Below are 26,560 nucleotides of genomic sequence, written 5' to 3' on the forward strand. Positions count from 1 at the left end.
GGGAAATAATAAAGATATGAGCATAAATAAATGATATAGAAACAAACAAAAAAAAAAAAAAAAAAAAAAAACGGTGCACCTGGGTGGCTCAGTTCGTTAAGCATCTGCCTTCACCTCAGGTCATGATCCCGGAGTCCCAGAATTGAGCCCCACATCAGGCTCCCTCCTCAGCAGGGAGTCTGTTTCTCCCTCTGCCCCTCACCCTGTTCATGCTTTCGCTCTTTCTCTCTCTCTCTCACAGAAATAAATAAAATTTTTAAAAAATGAAAAAAAAAACAGAAGAGATTAATGAAACTAAGAGCTAGTTTCTCAAAAAAAACTAATAAAATTGATAAACCCCTAGCTAGACTTATCAAAAAGAAAAAAGACTCAAATAGATAAAATCATGAATGATAGAGGAGAGATCACAACCAATATCACAGAAACACAAACAATTATAAGAGAATACTATGAAAAAATGATATGCCAATGAACTGGGCAACCTAGAAGAAATGGACAAATTCCTATAAACTTACAAACTACCAAAATCGAAACAGGAAGAAATAGAAAACTTGAACAGACCAATAACCAGTAAAGAAAGTGGATCAGTAATCAAAAATCAAAAGTCTCCCAACAAACAAAAGTCCTGGGCCAGATGACTGGTGTCCCAGGGAAATTCTACCAGACATTTAGAATAAGAGTTAATACCTATTCTTCTCAAACTGTTCCCAAAAATAGAAATGGAAGGAAAACTTCCAAACTTATTCTACAAAGCCAACATTACCTTGACTCCAAAACCAGACTAAGACCCCACTAAAAAGGAGAAATACAGGCCAATAGGCCCTATGAACATGGATGCAACAATTCTCAGTAAAATACTAACAAATCTAATTCAACAGTACATTAAAAGAATTATTCATCATGATCAAGTGGTACTTATTCCTGGGCTGCAGAGGTGGTTCAATATCCACAAACAAAACATGATATACCACACTAATAAAAGGAAGGATAAGAACCATATGATCCTATCAATAGATACAGAAAAAGCATTTCACAAAATACAGCATTCTTTCCTGATAAAAACCCTCAACAAAGTAGGGATAGATGGAACATACCTCAACATCATAAAGGCCGTACACAAAAGACCCACAGCTAATATCATCCTCAATGGGGAAAACCAGAGCCTTTCCCCTACAGTGAAGAACAAGACAAGGATGTCCACTCTTATCATTATTATTTAACAGAGTACTGTAAGTCTGAGCCTCAGCAATTAGACAACAAAAAGAAATAAAAGGCATCCAAATTGGCAAGAAGAAAACCAAACTTTCACTCCTTGCAGACAACATGATGCTCTATGTAGAAAACAAAGAATCTACCAAAAAATTACTAAAACTCACATATGAATTCAGCAAAGTCACAGTATATAAAATCATTGTGCAGAAATCTGTTGCATTTCTATACACTAATAACGAAGAAGCAGAAAAAGAAATCAAGGAATTAATCCCATTTGCAATTGTACCAAAAACCAATAAGATACTGGGATAAATCTAACTAAAGAAGTAAAAGATTTATACTCTGAAAACTATAGAACACTTATGAAAGAAATTGAAGAGGAAACAAAGAAAGGGAAACACATTCCATGCTCATGGATTGGAGGAACAAACATTGTTAAAATGTTTATAGTACCCAAAGCAATCTACACATTTAATGCAATCTACAATTTAATGCAAAATACCACCAGCATTTTTCAGAGTTAGAACAATCCTAAAATTTGTATGGAACCACGAAAGACCCTGAATAGCCAAAGCAATTCCGAAAAGAAAAAACAAAACTGGAGACATCACAATTCCAGATTTCAAGCTACGTTACAAAGCTGTAGTCATCAAGACAGTATGGTACTGGCACAAAAACAGACACATAGATCAATGGAACAGAATAGAGAACCCAGAAATGGACCCACAACTATATGGTCAATTAATCTTTGACAAAGCAGCAAAGAATATCCAATGGAAAAAAGACAGTCTCTTCAACAAATGGTGTTGGGAAACCTGGATAGCAACATGCAGAAAAATAAAACTGGACCACTTTCTTACACCATTCACAAAAATAAATTCAAAATGGATGCAAGACCTTAATGTGAGACAGGAAATCATCAAAATCCTAGAGGAGAACACAGGCAGAAACCTCTTGCACCTCAGCTGTAGCAACTTCTTACTAGACACATCACCACAAGCAAGGAAAACATAAGCAAAAATTCCCTATTGGTATTTCATCAAGATAAAAGTCTTCTGCACAGCAAAGGAAACAATCAACAAAACTAAAAGGCAGCCTACAGAATAGAATGGGAGAAGATATTTACAAATGACATATCTGATAAAGGGTTAGTATCCAAAATCTACAAAGAACTAATCAAACTCAACACCCCCCAAAAAAATAACCCAGTTAAAAAATGGGCAGAAGATATGAATAGACACTTTTCCAAAAAAAGACATTCAGATGGCTAACAGACACATGAAAAGATGTTCAACATCACTCATCCTCAGGGAAATACAAAGCAAAACCACGATAACATCTCACACCTGTCACAATGGCTAAAATAAACAACACAAGAAACAACAGGTGTTGGTGAGGATGCAGAGAAAGGGGACACTGTTGGTTGCACTGTTGGTGGGAATGCAAACTGGTGCAGCCACTCTGGAGAACAGTATGGCAGTTTCTCAAAAATCTAAAAATAGAAATACCCTATGATCCAGCAATTGCACTACTAGGTATTTACCCAAAGGATACAAAAATACAGATTCTCAGGGATATGTGCACCCTGAAGTTTATAGCAACATTATCAACAATGGCCAAACTATGGAGAGAGCCCAAATGTCCACCAAGTGACTGATGAATGGATAAAGAAGATGTGGTGTGTATGTGTGTGTGTGTACACACATATACATATACATAATGGAATATTACTCAGCCATCAAAAAGAATGAAATCTTACCATTTTCAATGACATGGATGGAGCTAGAGTGTATTATGCTAAGTGAAATAAGTCAGTCAGAGAAAGACAAATACCAAATGATATCACTCATATGTGGAATTTAAGAAAGAAAACAGATGAACATATGGGAAGGGGGTAAAGAAAAAAAGGAAAGAGGGAAACAAGCCATAAGAGACTCTTAATGGTTTTTGGGGCGGAGCAAGATGGCAGAAGAGTAGGAGACCTAGATTTCGTCTGGTCTCAGGAATTCAGCTGAATAGGGATCAAACCATTCTGAACACCTACGAACTCAACAGGAGATCGAAGAGGAGAGTAGCAACAACTCTCTGAACAGAGAAGCGACCACTTACTGGAAGGTAGGGCGTGCGGAGAAGTGAATCCGAGGCGATATTCGGGAGGATAGACGGCGGGGGAGGGGCCTCCGCCGGCCGCTTCTGGCAAGTGCTAGAGCCGCGGAGCACAAAATCGGACCTTTTAAAAGTTGGCTCGGCGGAGGGACGTCGCTGCAGTGGCTAAGCGGGGGGTGGAACCCTCCCGGGACAGTGTGGTCTCAGGCCCCTCGGGGTCACAGAAAGACCGGGGGTGCCTGAGTGCGCCAGAGCTCCCAGGTACCGGAGCGGGGAAGCCGGCTGCAGAGACGGAGCTGAGGCGCGGGCTCTCAGCTCGGGGTGGCCATAAACTGTGATCCGCGGCCCAGTCGGGCCACTGCTCCTCCAGCAGGGACCCAAAAAGCAGCAGATCCGGGGAGACTCCCCTTCCTTCCCAGGGAGGAGCGGCGCGGGAACGCACCGCAGGGATCTGCTGGGTTTGGAGACTCCACACGGGGTCGGGTGCCACAGATAGCAACGCTCGGTCACAGGCCGGGTGAGCACGGAGTGCGGCCGGAGACCGGGACAAGGGAGTGACTGCTTTTCTCTGTGGGCGCACTGAGGAGCGGGGCCCCGAGTTCTCAGCTCCTCCGGGTGGAGACTGGGAGGCCACCATTTTTGCCCTGGTCCTCCAAGGCTGTACCGAGAGCTTGCAGGGAACAAAAGCTCCTGAGATCAAACCGGAGCAGCTTGCTTAGCCCGGACCGACAAGGGCGGGGCAATTCCGCCTCCGGCAAAGACATTTGGAAACCACAGCAACAGGCCCCTCCCCCAGAAGATCAGCCCGAACAGCCAGCAAGCCAAGACCAAGTTTACCGATCAAGGAGAACGGGAGAACTCCAGCGCTAGGGGAATACTGCACATAGAATTCATGGCTTTTTTTTACCATGATTCATTAGTTCATCATAGTTAATTTTTTGTTAACTGTTTTTTTTTCTTTTTCCCTTTTTCAACCAACACCTTATCAATCTCTTTTAAAAAAAAAAAAAAACATTTTTTATTTTTCATTTTTAGAGTCATATTTTATCCCTTTATAGTAGTTACCCTTATTTTTGGCATATATATATATATAAGTTGTTCTCTCTTTAAAATTTTGAGATACAGTTTCTTCTAACAGATCAAAATATACCCTAAATGTGAGAATGTGATCACATTCTCTCCCTTTTTTTTTTTTAAATCTTCTTTCCTTTTTCAAACAACTTATCAAGTCCTTTTATAAAATCTTTTATAATTTTCATCTTTACAGTCATCTTCTATCCCTTCATTGTATCAACCCTTATTTTGTACATATATGTCTTTCTTCCTTTAAAATTTTAGGAGGCACTTTTTTCTAACAGACCAAAATACGCCCAAACTCTAGTGTGTGGCACTGATCTATGCACTAGCCTGATCATATTTGATCACATTCTGCTTTTTTGTATTGTTCTGTTTTTGGTTTTTTTTTTATTATTTTTTTTTCTCTTTCTTTTTTCTTTCTTTCCCCCTGGTTTCAGGTCTTTTCTGATTTGTATACAGTATATTTGCTGGGGACGTTGTAAACCTGTTAGCATTTTGTTCTCTCATTCATCTATTCTCCTCTGGACAAAATGACAAAACACAAAAAAATCACCTCAGCAAAAAGAACAAGAGGTAGTACCGTCAGCCAGGGACCTACTCAATACGGACATTAGTATGATGTTGGACCTAGAGTTCAGAATCATGACTTTAAAGATACTAGCTGGGCTTGAAAAAAGCGTGGAAGTTATTAGAGAAACCCTTTCTGGAGAAATAAAAGAACTAAAATCTAACCAAGTCGAAATCAAAAAGGCTATTGATGAGGTGCAATCAAAAATAGGGGCACTAACTGCTAGGATAAATGAGGCAGAAGAGAGAATCAGCGATATAGAAGACCAAATGATGGAAAATAAAGAGGCTGAGAAAAAGAGGGAGAAACAACTACAGGATCACGACGGCAGAATTCGAGAGATAAGTGATATGATAAGACGAAACAACATTAGAATAATTGGGATCCCAGAAGAAGAAGAAAGAGAGAGAGGGGCAGAAGGTATATTGGAGCAAATAATAGCAGAGAACTTCCCTAATGTGAGGAAGGAAACAGGCATCAAAATCCAGGAGGCACAGAGAACCCCTCTCAAAATTGATAATAATAGGTCAACACCCCGACATCTAATAGTAAAACTTACGAGTCTCAGAGACAAAGAGAAAATCCTGAAAGCAGCTCGGGAGAAGAGATATGTAACCTACAATGGTAAAAATATTAGATTGGCAACAGACCTATCCACAGAGACCTGGCAGGCCAGAAAGGGCTGGCAAGATATCTTCAGAGCACTAAACGAGAAAAATATGCAGCCAAGAATACTATATCCAGCTAGGCTGTCATTGAAAATAGAAGGAGAGATAAAAAGCTTCCAGAACAAACAAAAACTAAAGGAATTGGCAAACACGAAACCAGCCCTCCAAGAAATATTGAAAGGGGTCCTCTAAGCAAAGAGAGAGCCTAAAAGCAGCAAAGATCAGAAAGGAACACAGACAACGTACAGTAACAGTCACCTTGCAGGCAATACAATGGCACTAAATTCCTACCTTTCAATAGTTACCCTGAATGTAAATGGGCTAAACGCCCCAATCAAAAGACACAGGCTATCAGATTGGATTAAAAAACAAGACCCATCAATATGCTGTCTGCAAGAGACTCATTTTAGACCCAAAGACACCCCCAGATTGAAAGTGAGGGGGTGGAAAACCATTTACCATGCTAATGGACACCAAAAGAAAGCTGGGGTGGCAATCCTTATATCAGACAAACTAGATTTTAAAACAAAGACTGTAATAAGAGATGAGGAAGGACACTATATCCTACTTAAAGGGTCTACCCAACAAGAAGATCTAACAATTGTAAATATCTATGCCCCGAACATGGGAGCAGCCAATTATATAAGGCAATTAATAACAAAAGCAAAGAAACACATTGACAACAATACAATAATAGTGGGGGACTTTAACACCCCCCTGACTGAAATGGACAGATCATCTAAGCAAAAGATCAACAAGGAAATAAAGACTTTAAATGACACACTGGACCAAATGGACTTCACAGACACATTCAGAACATTCCATCCCAAAGCAATGGAATACACATTCTTCTCTAGTGCCCATGGAACATTCTCCAGAATTGATCACATCCTAGGTCACAAATCAGGTCTCAACCGGTACCAAAAGATTGGGGTCATTCCCTGCATATTTTCAGACCACAATGCTTTGAAACTAGAACTCAATCACAAGAGGAAAGTCGGAAAGAACTCAAATACATGGAGGCTAAAGAGCATCCTACTAAAGAATGAATGGGTCAACCAGGAAATTAAAGAAGAATTAAAAAAATTCATGGAAACCAATGAAAATGAAAACACAACTGTCCAAAATCTTTGGGATACAGCAGAGGCAGTCCTGAGAGGAAAGTATATAGCAATACAAGCCTTTCTCAAGAAACAAGAAAGTTCTCAAATACACAACCTAACCCTACACCTAAAGGAGCTGGAGAAAGAACAGCAAATAAAGCCTAAACCCAGCAGGAGAAGAGAAATAATAAAGATCAGAGCAGAAATCAATGAACTAGAAACCAAAAGAGCAGTAGAACAGATCAACGAAACTAGGAGCTGGTTCTTTGAAAGAATTAACAAGATTGATAAACCCCTGGCCAGACTTATCAAAAAGAAAAGAGAAATGACCCAAATCAACAAAATCGTGAATGAAAGAGGAGAGATCACAACCAACACCAAAGAAATACAAACAATTATAAGAACATATTATGAGCAACTCTATGCCAGCAAATTAGATAACCTGGAAGAAATGGGTGCATTCCTAGAGATGTATCAACTACCAAAACTGAACCAGGAAGAAATAGAAAACCTGAACAGACCTATAACCACTAAGGAAATTGAAGCAGTCATCAAAAATCTCCCAAGAAACAAAAGCCCAGGGCCAGATGGCTTCCCAGGGGAATTCTATCAGACATTTAGAGAAGAATTAATACCTATTCTCCTGAAACTGTTCCAAAAAATAGAAATGGAAGGAAAACTTCCAAATTCATTTTATGAGGCCACCATTACCTTGATCCCAAAACCAGACAAAGACCCCATCAAAAAGGAGAATTACAGACCAATATCCTTGATGAACATGGATGCAAAAATTCTCACCAAAATACTAGCCAGTAGGATCCAACAGTACATTAAAAGGATTATTCACCACGACCAAGTGGGATTTATCCCTGGGCTGCAAGGCTGGTTCAACATCTGCAAATCAATCAACGTGATACAATACATTAACAAAAGAAAGAACAAGAATCATATGATCCTCTCAATAGATGCAGAAAAAGCATTAGACAAAGTACAGCCTCCTTTCTTGATCAAAACTCTTCAGAGTATAGGGATAGAGGGCACATACCTCAATATCATAAAAGCCATCTACGAAAAACCAACAGCGAATATCATTCTCAATGGGGAAAAGCTGAGAGCTTTTCCCCTAAGGTCAGGAACGCGGCAGGGATGTCCACTCTCACCACTGCTATTCAACATAGTATTGGAAGTCCTAGCCACCACAATCAGACAACAAAAAGAAATCAAAGGCATCCAAATCGGCAAAGAGGAAGTCAAACTCTCACTCTTTGCAGATGATATGATACTTTATGTGGAAAACCCAAAAGACTCCACCCCAAAACTGCTAGAACTCATACAGAAAGTCAGTCAAGTGGCAGGCTATAAAATCAATGCACAGAAATCAGTGGCATTCCTATACACCAACAACAAGACAGAAGAGAGACAAATCACGGAGTCGATCCCATTCACAATTGCACCCAACCATAAGATAACTAGGAATAAATTGAACCAAAGAGGCAAAGGATCTGTACTCAGAAAACTACAAAATACTCAGGAGGGAAAATGAAGAAGACACAAAGAATTGGAAAAACGTTCCATGCTTATGGATTGGGAGAACCAACATTGTGAAGATGTCAATGCTACCTAGAGCCATCTACACATTCAATGCAATCCCCATCAAAATACCATCCACTTTTTTCAAAGAAATGGAACAAATAATCCTAAAATTTGTATGGAACCAGAAGAGACCCCGAATAGCCAGAGGAATACTGAAAAAGAAAAGCAAAGCTGGCGGCATCACAATTCTGGACTTCCAGCTCTATGACAAAGCTGTCATCATCAAGACAGTAGGGTACTGGCCCAAAAGCAGACACATAGATCCATGGAACAGAATCGAGAGCCCAGAAATGGACCCTCACCTCTATGGTCAACTTATCTTTGACAAAGCAGGAAAGAATGTCCAATGGCCAAAAGACCGTCTCTTCAACAAATGGCGTTGGGAAAATTGGACAGCCACATGCAGAAGAATGAAACTGGACCATTTCCTTACACCACACACAAAAATAGACTCCAAATGGTTGAAAGACCTAAACGTGAGACAGGAGTCCATCAAAATCCTAAAGGAGAACACAGGTAGCAACCTCTTCGACCTCAGCCGCAGCAACTTCTTCCTAGAAACATCACCAAAGGCACGGGAAGCCAGGGCAAAAATGAACTGTTGGGATTTCATGAAGATAAAAAGCTTTTGCACAGCAAAAGAAACAGTCCACAAAACCAAAAGACAACCGACAGAATGGGAGAAAATATTTGCAAATGACATATCAGATAAAGGGCTAGTATCCAAAATCTGTAAAGAACTTATCAAACTCAACACCCAAAGAACATATAATCCAATCAAGAAATGGGCAGAAGACATGAACAGACATTTTTCCAGAGAAATGGAAATGGCCAACAGGCACATGATAATGGCCAACAGGCACATGAAAAAGTGCTCAACATCGCTCGGCATCAGGGAAATCCAAATCAAAACCTCAATGAGATACCACCTCACACCCGTCAGAATGGCTAAAATTAACAAGTCAGGGAACGACAGATGTTGGCGGGGATGTGGAGAAAGGGGAACCCTCCTACACTGTTGGTGGAAATGCAAGCTGGTGCAACCACTCTGGAAAACAGTATGGAGGTTCCTCAAACAGTTGAAATTAGAGCTACCATTCGATCCAGCAATTGCACTACTGGGTATTTACCCCAAAGATACAAATGTAGGGACCCGAAGGGGTACGTGCACCCCAATGTTTATAGCAGCAATGTCCACAATAGCCAAACTGTGGAAAGAGCCAAGATGTCCATCGACAGATGAATGGATAAAGAAGAGGTGGTATATATACACAATGGAATATTATGCAGCCATCAAAAGGAATGAGATCTTGCCATTTGCAATGACGTGGATGGAACTGGAGGGTGTTATGCTGAGTGAAATAAGTCAGTCAGAGGAAGACATGTATCATATGACCTCACTGATATGAGGAATTCTTAATCTCAGGAACAAACAGTGTTACTGGAGTGGTTGGGGGTGGGAGGGATGGGGTGGATGGGTGACAGACATTGGGGAGGGTATGTGCTACGGTGAGCGCTGTGAATTGTGCAAGACTGTTGAATCACAGATCTGTACTTCTGAAACAAATAATGCAACGTATTTTAAGAAAAATATAAAGAAGAAGATAGCAGGAGAGAAAGAATGAAGTCAGAGGGGGAGACGAACCAGGAGAGATGATGGACTCTGAAAAACAAACTGAGGGTTCTAGAGGGGAGGAGGGTAGGGGAATGGGTTAGCCTGGTAATGGGTATTAAAGAGGGCACATTCTGCATGGAGCACTGGGTGTTATGAACAAACAATGAATCATGGAACACTACACCAAAACAAATGATGTAATATATGGTGATTAACATAACAATAAAAAATTTAAAAAAGAGAGACTCTTAATGATAGAGAACAAACTGAGGGTTGATGGAAAGGGGTGGGTAGGGGATAGGCTAGATGGGTGATGTGCATTAAGGAGAGCACTTGTTATGATGAGCACTGGATGCTGTATGTAAGAGATAAATCACTGAATTCTACTATAGAAACCAATATTGTGCTGTATGTTAACTACCTAAAATTTAAATTAAAAAAAAATCATAAGGAAGAGAAAACATGCTTACAGTCCTGTACTCTAAAACTTCCATATATGAGGGGAGTCATGCATTTCAAACCCATGTTGTTCAAGGGTCAATGCATCTGTGAAAAATGATTTAAGGGATGCACAAAATAAACAGATGTAAAATGTGACATCACATACATAAAACATGAAGGGGGAGAAGTAAAAATGTAGTGATTCAAGAATTTGTTTGAACTTAAATGACCATTAATTTAATATAGATTACTATATAATTAAAATGTTATATATGAACCTCACGGTAACCACAAACCAGAAACCTATAACAGATATACAAAAAAATAAAGAGAAAGGGATCCAAGCATAACACTAAAGAAAGCCATAAAACCATAGAGGAAGAGAGCAAGATAAAAATAAACAGAAAAGAACTCCAAAAAACAACTAGAAAGCAATCAACAAAATGGCAATATGAATAATTACTTTAAATGTAAGTGGCCTAATGCTCCAAGAGACATAGGTGACTGAATAGATTAAATAAAATCCATCTGTATTCTGCCTACAAGAAACTCACTTCAGCTTGAGAGTGAAGGGATAGAAAAACATATACCATACAAATGGTTGCACGCGCGCGCACACACACACACACACACACACACACACACACACACACAGAGCCAGGGTAACAATACTTATATTAGACAAAATAGACTTTAAAACAAAGGCTGTAACAAGAGACAAAGAAGGGCAGTACATAATGATAAAGGTATCAATCTAACAAAAGGATGACAATTGTAAATATCTATGCACCCAACATTGGAGCATTAATTATATAAATCAAATATTAAAAAACATAAAGGAAAAATTTGATAGTAATACAGTAATAGTTGAGGACTTTAACACCCCACTTGTATCAATGGATAGATCATCCAGAAAGAAAATCAACAAGAGTGGCTTTGACAACACAATAGACCAGATAGTTTTAACATACGTACAAAACATTCTATCAAAAACAGAATACACATTTTTTTCAAGGGCAAATGGAACATTCTCCAAGATAGATTATATGTTAGGCCACAAAATAATTTTCAAAATCTTTTAGAGGACTAAAACCATATCAAGCACCTTCTGACTGCATCAGTATGAAACTAGAAATCAGTAAAACAAAAACAAAAGGAAAAAAATACAAACACATGGAGGCTAAACAACATGATAGTAAACAACCAATGGATAAATGAAGACATCAAATAGAAATAAAAAAAATAACTGGAGACAAATGAAAATGGAAATACTACAATTCAAAATCTTTGGGAGGCAGGAAAAAACCTTCCTTCCTTCTAGGAAGAAAGTTAATAGCAATACAGGCCTACATCAAGAAACAAAAAAATATGAAACAATCTTACCTTACACCTAAAGGAACTAGAAAAAGAAAGACAAAGTCCAAAGTTAAAAGAAAGGAAATAATAAAGATCAGAGCATAAATGAAATAGAGACTAAATAAAAAGAGAATGAAAAATAGAAAAGATCAGTGAAGCCAAGAACTGGTTCTTTGAAATAATAAACAACAATGATAAATCATTAGCGAGGCTCATAAAGGAAAAAAAAAAAGAAAACTCAAAATTGGTATGTAAGAGAAATTACAACTTATACCACAGAAATACAAAAGATTGTAAGAGATTGCTAGGAAAAATTATATGCCAACAAACTGGAAAACCTAGAACACAGAGATAAATTTCTAGAGATATACAATCTTCTAAGACTGAATGAGGAAGAAATAGAAAATGTGAATAGACCAATCACTAGTAACAAAATTGAATCAGTAATCAAAAAACTCCCAATACAACAGGACCAGATGGCTCACAGGTGAAATATACCTAACATTTAAATAAGAGTTAATACCTATCCTCAAACTACTCCAAAAAATAGAAGAGAAAGAAAAGCTTCCAAATACAGTCCATAAGGCCAGCATTACCTTGATACCAAAATCAGACAAAGACACTACAAAAATAAAAAAAATTAGAGGTCAATATCCCTGATGAGCACAGATGCAAAAATCTCCAACAAAATATTAGAAAACCAAATCCATTACCAAATACATTAAAATTTTATTATTCACCGTGATCAAGTGTGATTTATTCCAGGGATGCAAGGATGGTTCAATCTGAACAATTCACACATCCATCAACATGACACACTACATTAACAAAATGAAGGATAAAAATTATGATCATCTCAATAGATGCAGAAAAGGCATTTGACAAAATTCAATATCCATGGTAAAAAACTGACAAAGAGAGTGCTGAAAAAGTATATATCAACATAATAAAGGTTATCTATGACAAGCCCACAACTAAAATTATACTCAATGGTGAAAGGCTGAAAGTTTTTTCTCTAAGATCAGGAACGAAACAAGGATGTCCATTCTTGCTACTTTTATTCAACACAGTATTGTAAGTCCTAGACACAACAGTCAGATAAGAAACAAAAGGCAACCAAATTGATAAGGAAGAAATAAACTGCCCTTATTAGCAGATCACATGCTATTTTATACAGAAAACCCTAAACACTCTCCAAAAAAACTTAGAATGCATTCCATAAAGTTGTGAGAAATGAAATTAATGTATAGAAATCTATTGTGTTTCTATATGCTTACAGCAAAGTTGCAGAAAGAGAAATTAAGAAAACAATCCCATTAAAATGCATCAAAGGGGCGCCTCAGTGGCTCAGTCAGTTGGGTGTCTGCCTTCAGCTCGGGTCATGATCCCAAAGTCCTGGGATCTTGGGATCGAGCCCCACATTGGGCTCCCTGCTCAGTGGGAAACCTGCTTCTCCCTCTCATATTCCCTCTGTTTGTGTTCCTTCTCCCGCTGTCTCTCTGTTGAATAAACAAAATCTTAAAAAAAATGCATCAAAAATAATAATATACCTAGAATAAATTTAACCAAGGAAGTGACACACCAGTAGTATGAAAATTAGAAGACACTGATTAAAGAAATTGAAGATGACAAAAATAAATGGAAAGATACTATCTTTTCCCCATTGTATATTCTTGTTTCCTTTATTATAGATTAATTGACCATATAAGCATTAATTTAATTCTGGACTCTGTCCCATTGATCTTATATGTCTGTTTTTGTATTACTGCCATACTTTTTTGATTACTGTAGTTTTGTCCTATAGTTTGAAATCTGGGATTGTGATACCTCCAGCTGTTTTGTTTTTTCTCAAGGTTGCTTTGGCTCTTTGGGGTCCTTTTGTGGTTACATACAGTTTTTTAGGATTAATTGTTCTAGTTCTATGAAAAGTAGTATTGGTATTTTGATAAGGATTGCACTGAATCTGTAGATCACTGTGGGCAGCATGGACATTTTAACAATATTAATTCTTTCATTTCATGGTCAGAAATTACTTAACCCCCATGTAACAGAAGGTAAACAGATGACCAAAATGATTTAGTACTTTACTCAGAGTGACCCAGGCAGTAACAGGCCAAATTGGGATTCAAACCCAGGAAGTCTGGCTCCAAAGGTTACAGCTTTAACTACCACCCCATCTTGGCACTCCGTTAATTATATTGCCTCTGCAAACATGACACTTGTAAGTATCAGGTTATTAGGCTGGTTCCAGATCTGGAAAAAACCACACAGAGAAAAATTAAGAGAACTAGAGCTATTTAGCAAAGAAAGACAAAAAGGAGACATGATCATTGTATTCAGATACCTGTCTCCTTCCCAAATTCCTTCCCTAACTCCTTTTTTAATAAGAGGACATCATTCTACCAAAGACACCAGGAGCAGCTACAAGGATAAAAAGAGTCTGAGAATCTGAGAGACAGGGGCTGAGATGCGTGTAGCATGAGCAGAGGGCAACCTATAGCAGAGGACAGCCATAAATTAGAGGCTACCTGCCAACAGTCTTGGATCTTTATCTTCTAGCTTATTCATTTTATCGAACACTCACGGGGTACCTACCCTGTGCACACTGTCCTCAGCACTGGGAAATGCCAAAGAACAAACTGCACCCGCCTTCCTTCCTGATCTTACATCCTCTCTCCCTCTCCTGCTAAATCCACACTGGCCCTTCTGTACCACAAACCCTCCTGGATCTTTCCCTCCTCAGGACCTCTGCACCTGCAGTTTCCCATTCCTGGCATGTTCTGTTTCCTGTTCTTCAAATGGTTAGGGCATCCCTAACCACCCCATCTAAATAAATATCTGGTTGCTTGTCCCTACATCCCTTAATTTTCATCTTTGCACTTATGGGTATCTAATTTTTTTTCTAATTTTTGTTTACTTTCTTCCCCTACTGAATTTAGTTTAATGGCATTTGTTTTTTCTTTTTCATTTTAAATAGGCTCCATACCCAACACGGGGCTTGAATTCATGACCCTGAGATTAAGAGTCGCATGTTCTACCGGATGAGCCAGCCAGGAGTCCCCAAATTTAGCTGAATGAAATCAGGAACTTCATCTGTTTTGCAGTCTTCTGTATTTGTGATGTTTTGAATAGTACCTAACACATAGAAGTAGTCTAAATATTTACTGAATATATTAATAAGCAAGAAATTATTCTTCCATTTTGGGGAATGTGTTAGCTTTGTTATTTTGAGAGCCGGTGGTTGCAAATTAGAGAAAATAAAATGTGAGCTATGTGGTTGAGATGGCTAAGTATACAGCAACATCCAAACTCCTCTTCTTAGTAATAGGACTCCAGGGGGAGTTTACTTCCCCTGGCATCCTTTACAGCAAGGATTTGGTGAATGTGGTGTGGGTGGAAAAATGAGGTGTGTCATTTCTAAGCCATGGCCTTAAAAAGAAAGCTAGATGGTACCACTGGCCCTCCCCCACAACCCCTTCCGCTACCCAGATGATGTCAGGATCTAAAGCAACCACTTTGGATCCAATGATGGAAATCTTGTGTGTTGAGAATGACAGAGCTCCTTTGTCAGCCTTAAATAGTTTACCTCTGGAGTACTATATGGAGAAAAATAAGCTTCCATCTTATTTCAGGCACTGTATTGGGGGGGGTTACTTAGTTACAACAGCTAGGTCAGTACTCTAATAACAAATCTTAAGTCTTTTTCAGCAATTAAGAGGGTCCTTTCTACACCTGGTCTGCCTCTCTCAGGAACTACTGCCCAAATAGTATCTCCATATATTTTCATTTTTCAAATTTTATCCTTACCATCTTTCAAGTTAGGTTCTGTGTCCCACAACACATTGCATTTGCAACCTTCCACATGCAGAAAAGGAAAGGAAACAGAGTATGAATGCCTAGTAGGAGCCATTTACTATGCTAAATGCCTTGCCTGTAATATCTTAATTCTCTCAATAGGTCTGTGAGTCCAATGTCATTTCACAATTTTAAGTAAGAAGCAGGCTCAAGGACATTAGGTGTTTTGACCAAGGTCACACAGCTAGTAAGTGGCAGAGTGAGACTTCAAATCAGGTAACAGCCAAGTCGGCTCTTTCCACTACTCTATGCTGATACCGTGGTATGCACAATGACTGAGGGCTTGCATTTGGGTTTTCAGATTTTTTTTTTTTTTTGCTCTAACTTATTTTCTTAACTGAATGACTTTTACTTGTTGATTTTTCCTTATGACATCTTTATCCAACCTTTACGGTCATGTTTGTTTGCTTTTTATAAATTGTGGTAAAATATAAAATTTACCATTCAGCTATTTTTTTTAAAGATTTTATTTATTTATTTGACAGAGAGAGACACAGCGAGAGCAGGAACACAAGCAGGGGGAGTGGGAGAGGGAGAAGCAGGCTTCCTATGGAGCAGGGAGCCCGATGCGGGGCTCCATCCCAGGACCCTGGGATCATGACCTGAGCTGAAGGCAGACGCTTAACGACTGAGCCACCCAGGCGCCCCTCAGCTATTTTTTAACTTTTTTAATTTAATTTTTTTATTTAAATTCAACCAGCCAACATATAGTACATCATTACTTTTTGGTGTAGCGTTCAATGATTCATTAGTTGTGTATGACACCCAGTGCTCATCACATTCGGCTATTTTTAAGTATATAGATAGTTTAGTAACATCAAGTGCATTCATGTCGTTGTACAACCATCCATCACTATTCACCTCCAGAACTTTTCCATCATCCCTCAAAAAAATATGGGATGCTTCCTGAGTTTGTGTGTCATCAATTGCACAGGGGACATGCTAATCTCTGCATTGTTCCAATTTGAGTACACATGCTGGCCAAACGAGCACAGGGAGTTTTAAGTCATTGGTTTTCTAACTCTTTGCTCCTTTCCTCCTTTTCTTTCTTCCCTTCTATGACCTGCTGCCTGCTGCTTCCAAATGAACTGGAGAGTCCTAGTGATAGATGTGCCTGTTCAAAGTTAGGAGCATGAGCAAAGAGAAATGAACATAAAAGAGCCTGGCCTGGGTCCTATCTTCATCCTCTGCCCCAACCAATCCTCAGAGGTTTGAGCAAGGAAACAGGAGATTCACAAATAGCCTAATTTAAAACTGAATCATTTTGAAGTTTCTTAGCCCTTCAAACAGCAAGTAAGCAACTCTGACCTGCTCCACCCTGCATGACTCACTGTCCAGTTTCAAGTACTGTCTGTTCCTCAGAGTTTCAGCCTCATCTCAAGCTCCCAGGCCCTTTCTCCCTTTTCTCCTTTCCTTCTTCCTGCTCTCTCTCTTCTGGAGGTCTTCCTTATCTGCAGGAAAGCATGGCAGGGAGAAGGGTCCATGGTTTAAGGGGAGGAAACAAGTTTTGTGCAATTTTCTGTTTTCCGTGAAAGGCTTTTTCCATGAGAACACCAGCATTTGAGAGTTTCCTGTGTTCGCTGTCCTCTCACTCCCTCAGGACCATTCCCTAAATCTCTACAAACATGAGAGCTGCTCCACTTCTCCAAAAAATGCTTTATCCCCACAAATACTATTCATGGGAAGAGGCTCTGAGTTTAGTCTGTTCCTACCATTTGATTATTTGTTTATCACACTGATTCAACACATAAGCAAGCATTTGGGCTTCTAATTTATACTCTATGCAATTTTGAAAGCCTAATAATTGGGGTGGAGAACTGGAAGCTATTGCTCTGTGGAGTCCATTACATGCTTGTGTGAGCCTGAACCTACTGCCTTCCCTTCTCTTTCACCCCACAGAGGGGATCTGGGAGAGACCCTGGGGTGCAGGCCAGGAAGCTCTGCCTCTACCCAGGATGCCTTCCAGGACCCAGTGGGAGCATCCTGAGGCTGTGCTGAGCCCATCAGGAGAATAGCAGTGGTGTAGATCCCCAGGTCTAGTCCTTGAGAAACCAAAAATCTTATAGGCAGGAGCAATCAATATGCAAAGCTATACCTGCTATCAGTAAAAAGGTAAGCTCCTTTCAAAAATGAGTTTGCAAGAGTGATAGTAATGATTAATGGAAAGTGGGGCATCAAGAAGGTCTTCCTTAGCAGAAAAAGTCTGCTAAGGTAGTTTCAGTTGAAATAACTATTCTTGTTAAATTTTATGGGGTATTCTCATATTAACAGCAAAACATATTCTTGGGAGGAAACTCCAGAAAATCATATATATTCAAATCATTCTAATCCCACAATACAGAGATAACTGTTATAAATATTTCTTTAAAAATTATTCTGTTTAATTTTACTTGGATTTAGCAGGGAAAAAAGGTGAAGTGAAACTAAAGGAGCTGAATTTTATGTACATATTTTTTCAAAACAAGCTATTAGTTACTAAGGAACTCTTCAAATAAATTACTAAAACATGAGGCTTATGCTTCTTAATGGCCACAAGTTTGTTTACAAATATTCAGGTTTAGATGACAATCTGGTCAAAATCCAAGGTCACCTTTGCTATGCTAAAAACAACAAAATCATATATATATATTTTTTTTTGATAGGGAAACCAGAAGAGAAAATGAGAACAAAACTTTATATCTAAGTTTACTCCCTGGATGATTCTTCAAAAGAATTATTGGGAAAAATCTGATCTGTAAAGAATCATATGCTATAAAAATAGCAATCCAATTTCAAGAGTAAAAGAACCACACTTGACACCGGGAAATGTTTATACCCTCTACTCATTACAAATTCAAACGCATTTAATTCTGAGAGTCCATCACTTTGTTTTACACCAACTGCTCAAAATCCAACTTGCTCCATATTTAGACCATGACTTTCCTGTAGAGTGTTTTATTCTATTTCCCAGATGACCTAGTAGCCATTCTTTCTCTTGTTGAAAAAAAAAAAAGAGAGACTTACACTACTGTGTCATTGATAGCAAGCTATAGTGACACTTTTAGATCCTAATCACAAGATCCGTGTAGTGTTACCCACTTTCTTCCTGAAGACTGTTTCCATGGAGCCTTCTGATTTCCTGTTCTAATTTGGACTCACCACCGTCTAAGCATGTGAAGCAACTGTCATCGTCATAGGATATCCTGCTAGCTTGGTGTCTTGGATTCCGCATTTTCCTCTTTCTGGGGTTCTGTTTCTGCTTCGCTCTAGTACAGCTGTAAGTAACTCTCCTAGGAAAAGTATTTAAAAGACAATCTTTTTAGTCTTTCCCTGCATCTGAAAATATTTTTATGCTTAGTCTTGCTGGGATATATTTTGATGTTCAAATCATTTCCCTCAGAATGTGGAACTCCCCACTCCACTGTCTTTCAAAATCCAGCGTTGCTGATGGGAGTCTGGTCCAGTTTGACTTGAGTCCCTTCACAGGCAAGCTTGTGTTTGCTCTGAGAACTTTAAGGATATTCTTTTTATCCTTGCAGGGCAGAGATTTCACCAGTATGTATCTAGATGGATCCTTTCAATCCAAAAATCCAAATCATTTCTCTATTTTGAAAAAAGTTGTGTCCTCTCTCTGTGTTCTTCCATCCTGAGACTCCTACTGGAACACACAGAGGGTAAACTGCTTGGATCTCTTCTCAGCCTCTTTTTCCTCTTTCTCATCTCTTTTTACATCACATATCTAAGTTTTGGAAGATTTTTTTTTCAACTTATTTTCCAGGTTACTAGTTCAGTCCTTGGCTGCTTCTATTTTTTAGACTTATGTGAAATTTCAAAGTTAATTTTGGTAATCATATTTTCAAGATTTCACTTTGAGGAATTCTGGCTTTCTGATGATTCCTTTCAACGGCAACAGGTTTTCAATGTACAGATATAAAGTCCTCTTCAATCTCTCCACAGCTTTGGTTTTTTGTTGTTGTTTTGTTTAAGATTTTAAGTATTCTCTCCACCCAGCGTGGGGCTTGAACTGACACCCCTGAGATCAAGAATCCCATGTTCTACTGGCTGAGCCAGCCAGGCACCCCTCTCAATGGGTAATGAGACCTTAAAAGTTCCTCTCCTCCCAGCCTTATCTCCATTTACCCTAGGGATAGGCTGTTCTGTTTGTTCAACTCCTTTGCGCTGATGGTTTTAATTCCCTGATTATCTTTGACCTTAGATCAGGACCAGTTTGCACTGGGCTTCCCCTGAGCTACATTTTGAGCAGTATTTTGAGAAGTGAGGACTAGAGATTGGCAAAGTCTGAGTGAGGCATCCCAGGTTGACTGTTTGGTGCTTATTTTGGGGGCAGAAGTAAGCAAATCACAGTCAAGGCAAAGAATTTTATAGGACTAGGAAAAAGTATTGTGCTGGGGGTAAAAGAGAGATAAAATTGGAAGGCTTAGGGTGAGTTTAAAATGGTGATTGACAAAGGATTTTTAATGGGGGGCAGATATGCCAGTATGATAGGAAATGGGAATACTTCCAATTTACTGATCACCAAAGACCCTACCACTACCACCACCTGCTGCTGTCCTCCCAGAAAGACATGTAAGCTGATTTCCATTTTTTCTACTTGCCTCCCCAAGAAACAGAAATATCTGCTCCTGCCTCTCCATGGGGTCTTATAGAACCAAGAAGCCATGAAGCAGTCTGAAAGAGGAGAGGCCCTGTTGTTCAGGGTCCAAGGGTACAGCACAGTCCTGGCAGGCTACACAGGCGCTGGCTCAGCCTGCCTTTTTGCTCAACACCACCATGATAAGGCCATGTCCCTTCCTAGTTAGCCTTCCAGGTCAATTTAACACATAACATCTCTGCTACTTAACCAACTCTGATTAGTACAGCAATTTTGATGGGTTTTGCACGTTATCAGAACTTTTTCTTTTAAAGCTACTACTTATGAAAATTTTCAAACATATTCAAAAGTAAAGAGAACAGTATAATGGGTCCTCATGTGGCTGTCACCCAGTGTCTTAGTCCATCTGGGCTGCTATAACAGAACACCACAGACTGGGTGGCCTATAAACAACAGAAATTTGTTTTCTTACACCTCCGGAGGCCAAGCTCAGGGTGCAACCGTGGTCAGATTCTGGCAAAAGCCCTCTTCCTGATGCATAGCCAGCCATCTTCTCCTCGTGTCCTCACTCAGGGGAAGGTAAGGGGTGAAGGAACTCTCTTGGGTCCCTTTCATAAGGGCATGAATCCCACTCAGGAAGAAGCCACACTCACAACACAATCACTTCCCCAGGCCCAGTCTCCTAAAACCATCACACTGCAGGGGTCAGGATTTCAACATACCAGTTTGAGGCAGACACATTCCAGCTTCAACAACTACATCAGTGTTTGGACAATTTAAAAACCTACTTTTAAGCAGCACTCATTTTTCAAAATGAGACTCTCCTTTTTAATGGACATGTGGCTAAGCCTTGCCTCAGGAAATTCTGTGATCAAGCCCCCCAAAAAGCATAGCTTTAAAAAGTTTCACAAGTAATTCTGATGCCCACAGAAAATTGAGAGCCACTGCTGTAACAAAATGGAAAAAAAAAAATGATTCTAGCACATACATAGCATTCAAAAGTGTTTAATAGCAGAACACCCAGAAGACATAAAGGAAAAACAGTTATATCAGTCTATATGAAAAATGGAAACGGCAGTATAGCAAAAGATCACAAAAGAAAAGGAATACAAATAATCAGAGAAATATTTTCAACTTATATCCTTAATTCATGGCAAGTTTTTATAAATTAGCAATATTTATTCAAAATAGCAATATCTGTAAAATCCCACAGACAAAAGCTATGAACAGACATAGCCTGTTTAGATTTAGAAGAAAATCTGAAAATTACCAAAAACCTATGTACAGATGCTAAGTCTCTTTATAGGTCAGTAAATTGCAAGTTTCAATGATAAAGAAACCATATTTAACCATCATATTAGCCAAAACTGAAATTATTTCTAATCTCCCATGCTGGTAAGATTTGGAAAGAAGGCCACTCCCATTCAGTAACAGTAGGACTGTAAACTTTTTAGATAGTAATTAGGCACCATGTATAAAAATTGCAACCCATACACTCTTAGACCCTACTTCAGGGCATCTACTTCAGGGGAAGTAGATCCTACTTCAGGGCATCTAGCCAGGTGAAAAGTCTAAATTTATTAAGGCATGTAATAGTAATTATATATATTTCATATTAATATAATATCATAATTCATAATGTCAGTAACTAACATTTACTGAGCGCTTACTATGTGCCAAGAGCTGTCCTAAATGTGCTACAAAGGACGTCTGAATTAATCCTTATAACAATTTTAGGAGGTAGTTACCAAAGATTTGTTTTGAAATGTGATAGTCAACGTTGGGGTTGGAACTTGAAACTGTCAATATGACTGCAGAGTTCATGCTCTTAGTCACTGCAATGTGCTGCCAAACTAAAGACAAACAACCAAAAAAGAAAACTAACCCAAATGCCCTTGATAGAGGAACAGTCTTTACAATGACATCAACTACGAGAAACACAAAATGCCCAGCTCGCACTTTGGTTTCACAATTACAATCCACCTTGGGAAAGGGAAGTTGGAATACATATGCTTTCCATAGAAACAGAAAGAGGAAGTCATGATGAGGAAGAGACAAGTATAAAAGTCTTTGCTGGATGGATTGCTTGGGAAGAGATTTCTCTCCTAAGCAACCTCAAGTTTTCTCTGTAAATTCCTGGTGAGAAGAGTTCTAACCAAGCCACGGACAAGATAAGGTTCCCCAAGTTTCCAGTCAGAAGCAGCTTTCTGGCCTCACCCCAACTGGCCCTCCCAAGGAAAAGCATTGATGTTGTGAGCAACTTTTTTTTTTAAGATTTTATTTATTTATTTGACACAGAGAGAGACACAGCAAGAGAGGGAACACAAGCAGGGGCTGTAGGAGAGGCAGAAACAGGCTCCCCGCTGAGCAGGGAGCCCAGACGCAGGGCTCCATCCCAGGACCCTGGGATCATAACCTGAGCTGAAGACAGACACTCAACGACTGAGCCACCCAGGCGCCCCGTGAGCAACTTTTTTAATTGGCAGAGGAGTGGTGCTTATGAGGATTCTAAGAGCGCTGGAAACATGGCCTCAATTTTCCTGAGAACTCATCACTTGTTTATCTCCTTAGAATTTGGAGAGGATGTCATGAATACTGTGTTCTCACCAAGCCTATGGCTGACTCTGCCCTGAAATCTTACTTATTAACTCCTGGTGGAAAGGAGAGAGGCTTCTTATCAATGACATGGTCATTTGCCACCACGTTCTGGGCTTCAGGGTAGACTCTCCAAAGCAATTTCACTCTAGGTTTTATGTGTGAAGTGTGAGAAAAGATTTCACAGATAAACCACATGCTAGAGCTGTAGTTCTGGGAGCATATACTAGAATAAGCTTCTCAATTTCCTTTAAAATAGATTTAAATCGATAGTCAATATGAACAAGTCACAAGGACCAGTATAGTCAGTGTGTAATAAAGACTATTAATCTAACTGTGTGTGCCTGAAATTAATACAAAATAAAGAAGGAGCCAGTATTACCCCAATAATCTATTTAAGAAACTGTGACAACCAGTCTCAAAATTATTTTTTCTTCTCAACTGTTATTAATAGCTACTTAACCTAATCTTGTTCTCTTTTCAGACTCATGGGAGTAAACACACTTGTAACTTGTGCAAACCCTTGCCTTACAGTAAAATCTTTGAAGCATATTTACTGCTCAAGCATAAAAATGTGGTATTTCCAGATGATTCTTCATGCCAAGTCCTTATAGAAAGCTCCTATTACTTTTTTCTTGTAGAAAAAGACAGAAGAAGACAAGACGACAAAGTTGCTCCCTTGACATGCCCAAGAACCCCGAGCACCCTGAACAATCATATATCTTCCCAGCTTTTGACCAAAACAGAATGAGAAAAGACTGAGTTGAAGCATCAGATAGATGGGAAGTGCTCAGATTCTGGGCAGATCATTATTTGGATTCAGATCCAAAGTGCTATTTATGAGCAAGATACTTCACTTCCCTGTGTGCCTCTCCTGTACTGTCTGTAAAATGCAAGCAAGAACTGTTCTTCCTTCACAGGCCTGGTTTAAGAATCAAATGAGACACTGCATGTAAAACATATAGCACTAGGTCTACACAGAGGAAATAATAAACACGATCTATGTGTGTTTTGTGTGTCATGAAAAAAACATCTTTATGGAAACTCCTTGACAGTTGGAAGAGTGGTTAAGTCTTTAGCTCTGGCATCTAACACACTTGGGTTCAAATACAGTTCTGATACTCATTAGCCACGTGACCTTTGATTTTTTTTTTTCTTAACCTTTAGGAGCCCTTTCTTCAATCTATAAACATAGAACTATAGTACCCCACTTCTTAGGGTTGTCGGGAGGATTAAATGAGATAATGCATGGCCTCTCCAGTGCCTGGCACATTAGTAAATGTTCAATAAATTTTAGTGGCATATTTTTTTACTTTCATTTTATACTTATTTCAATTTCTGCTTAAATCAAGTACAGTTGACCCTTGAACAACACACGGTTGAACTATGCAGGCCCACTTACAGATTTTTTTTCAAAAAATACAGTATAGTACTCTTAATGTATTTTCTCTTCCTTATGATTTTTTGAAAGGAAGAGAGAGAGAGATGGGGGAAGCAGCAAAGGGAGAGGGAGAGAAAGAATCTTAAACAGGCTCCACACCAAGCGTAGAGCCCGACACAGGCCTTGATCTAACAAGCCTGAGATCATGATCTGAGGTGAAATCAAGAGTCGGACGCTTAACTGACTGAGACCCAGGTGCCCCCTTATGATTTTCTTAATAACATTTTCTTTTCTCTAGTTTACTTTATTGTAAGAATACAATATTTAATACATAAAACATACAAAATATGTGCTAAGTGACTATTTATGCTATCAGTAGGGCTTCCAGTCAACAGTAGGCTATTAGTGTTAAGTTTTGGGGGAGTCCAAAGTTAAACAGGAATTTTCAACTATGTGGAAGTAAGCTCCCCTAACCCCTATATTATCCAAGGGTCAACTATACTTAGTAATTAGAACACAATTGATTTCCTTGTTTAAAAAATGCAGTAAACTTGCAAATCTTGTCAGTCCATTTTTGAGTGGAAATCCTGGCTTATGAGTCAGAATATAAAGACCCTGTCAAGTGCTAGCCAAGTGATCTCAAGAAATATCAGAAGCTTGGGTTTCTTAAACTATAAAATCAAATAAAAATGTCTTCTCTTATACAGTAGTAAGATTTTCATGGGGGTAATGGATGGGAAACATGCTTTGTAAACTCTAAAACACAAAAATGTAAGACTTCATCATTTTCCTAGGATAAGTGAAGACTTAATAAATATAAATAGAGCATAATATAGACTTATAAAGTGATTTCTCCATTGGCTGAATTTTTTATTCCTGAATAAGTTTAAAATGGTTAATGATCTCTTGGGTTGAAGCTGGTTAGAAGGACAGAATTCCATCTACAACCATCAGTGAAGTAGTGTATGTGCTTTGGGAAAATGATGCCAAGAAAATGGAGAAATAGATCAGCCTTCAGCATATGGAGAAAGGAGCTAACCTTTATTTCTAAGTGCCAAACCAAGTTGTTTGGCCATGGCTTAAGCTTTGACACTTGGTAGATAATATTTGCTTCTTGCTAATTTTTATTCTATATCTCAATAAACTCTCTTGTGCAGACAAATAGCTAAATATCTGAAGGTCTCTCAGGCTCTATGTAAATAAATCTATAAACAGAATGTGGTAAGCAAGTGTTCACACTTCTACTAAAAATGAATAGCAGTTAAGTCAAGCAAAAAAAAAAAATACATCATTATTTCCATTCCTCAAAACTGCAATTGGTATTTTTGTTGTTTTGTTGTTGTTTCTTTTTTTAAAAGAATATACTTTTTCAATCAAAGTCATAGTATGCATCTTTTCTGACCACAATGCTATGAAACTAGAAATCAGCCACAAGAAAAAAATCTGGAAAGTCCACAAATACATGGAAGCTAAATAACATGCTACTAAACAATGAATGGGTCAACCAAGAAATCAAAGAATAAAAAATTACATGTAAACAATACCAAAGAAAACACAATTGTCCACAATCTTTGGGATGCAGCAAAAGTGGTTCTAAGAGGAAGGTTTATAGCAATACATGCCTACCTCAAGAAGCAAGAAAAATCTCAAATAAACAACCTAATCTCATATACCAAGGATCTAGAAAGAGAACAAACAAAACCCAAAACCAGCAGAAGGAAGGAAATAATAAAGATTAGAGCAGATATAAATGATAGAGAAACTAAAAAAATAATAACAGATTGATGAAACCAGGAGGTGGTTTTTTGAAAAAACGCAACAAAAGTGATAAAACTCCAGGCAGACTTATCAAGAGAAAAAGAGAAATGACTTGAATAAATAAAATCACAAATGAGAGAGGAGAAATAACCAACACCAGAGAAAGACAAAGAATTATGAGAATGTTATGAAAAACTATATGCCAACAAATTGGACAACCTAGAAGAAATGGATAAATTCCTAGAAACACATAAACTACCAAAACCGAAGCAGGAAGAAACAGAAAATTATAACAGACTGATTACTAGCAAAGAAATTGAATTAGTAACACAAAACTCCCAACAAACAAAAGTCCATGACCAGACAGCTTCCCAGGCAAATTCTACCTGATATTTAAAGAGGAGTTGTCATCTAGTCTTCTCAAAATATTCCAAAAAATAGAAGAGGAAGGAAAACTTCTGAAGTCATCCTATAAGGACATCACCCTGATACCAAAACCAGATAAAGACACCACTAAAAAGAGAACTATAGGCCAAGATCTCTGATAAACATAGACGAAAAAATCCTCAACAAAATACTAGTAAACCGAATCCAACAATACATTAACAAAATCATTCACCACGATTAAGTGGGATTAACTC

At 38.6% G+C, this 26,560-nt stretch overlaps 1 long non-coding RNA gene and 1 other non-coding gene across 3 annotated transcripts in view; both read right to left on the reverse strand.

Annotated features, from left to right (window-relative positions):
- Window positions 1–26,560, reverse strand: part of LOC113912046 — a 210,913-nt gene that overhangs the window by 75,460 nt on the left and 108,893 nt on the right. The gene's annotated exons all lie outside the window — the stretch shown is intronic.
- Window positions 16,483–16,587, reverse strand: LOC113912065. Its single transcript, XR_003516691.1, has one exon. It is a non-coding gene; the product is annotated as a U6 spliceosomal RNA (small nuclear RNA).

The sequence above is a fragment of the Zalophus californianus genome, chromosome 12 (genome assembly GCF_009762305.2).
Source record: "Zalophus californianus isolate mZalCal1 chromosome 12, mZalCal1.pri.v2, whole genome shotgun sequence".
Classification (NCBI taxonomy): domain Eukaryota; kingdom Metazoa; phylum Chordata; class Mammalia; order Carnivora; family Otariidae; genus Zalophus; species Zalophus californianus.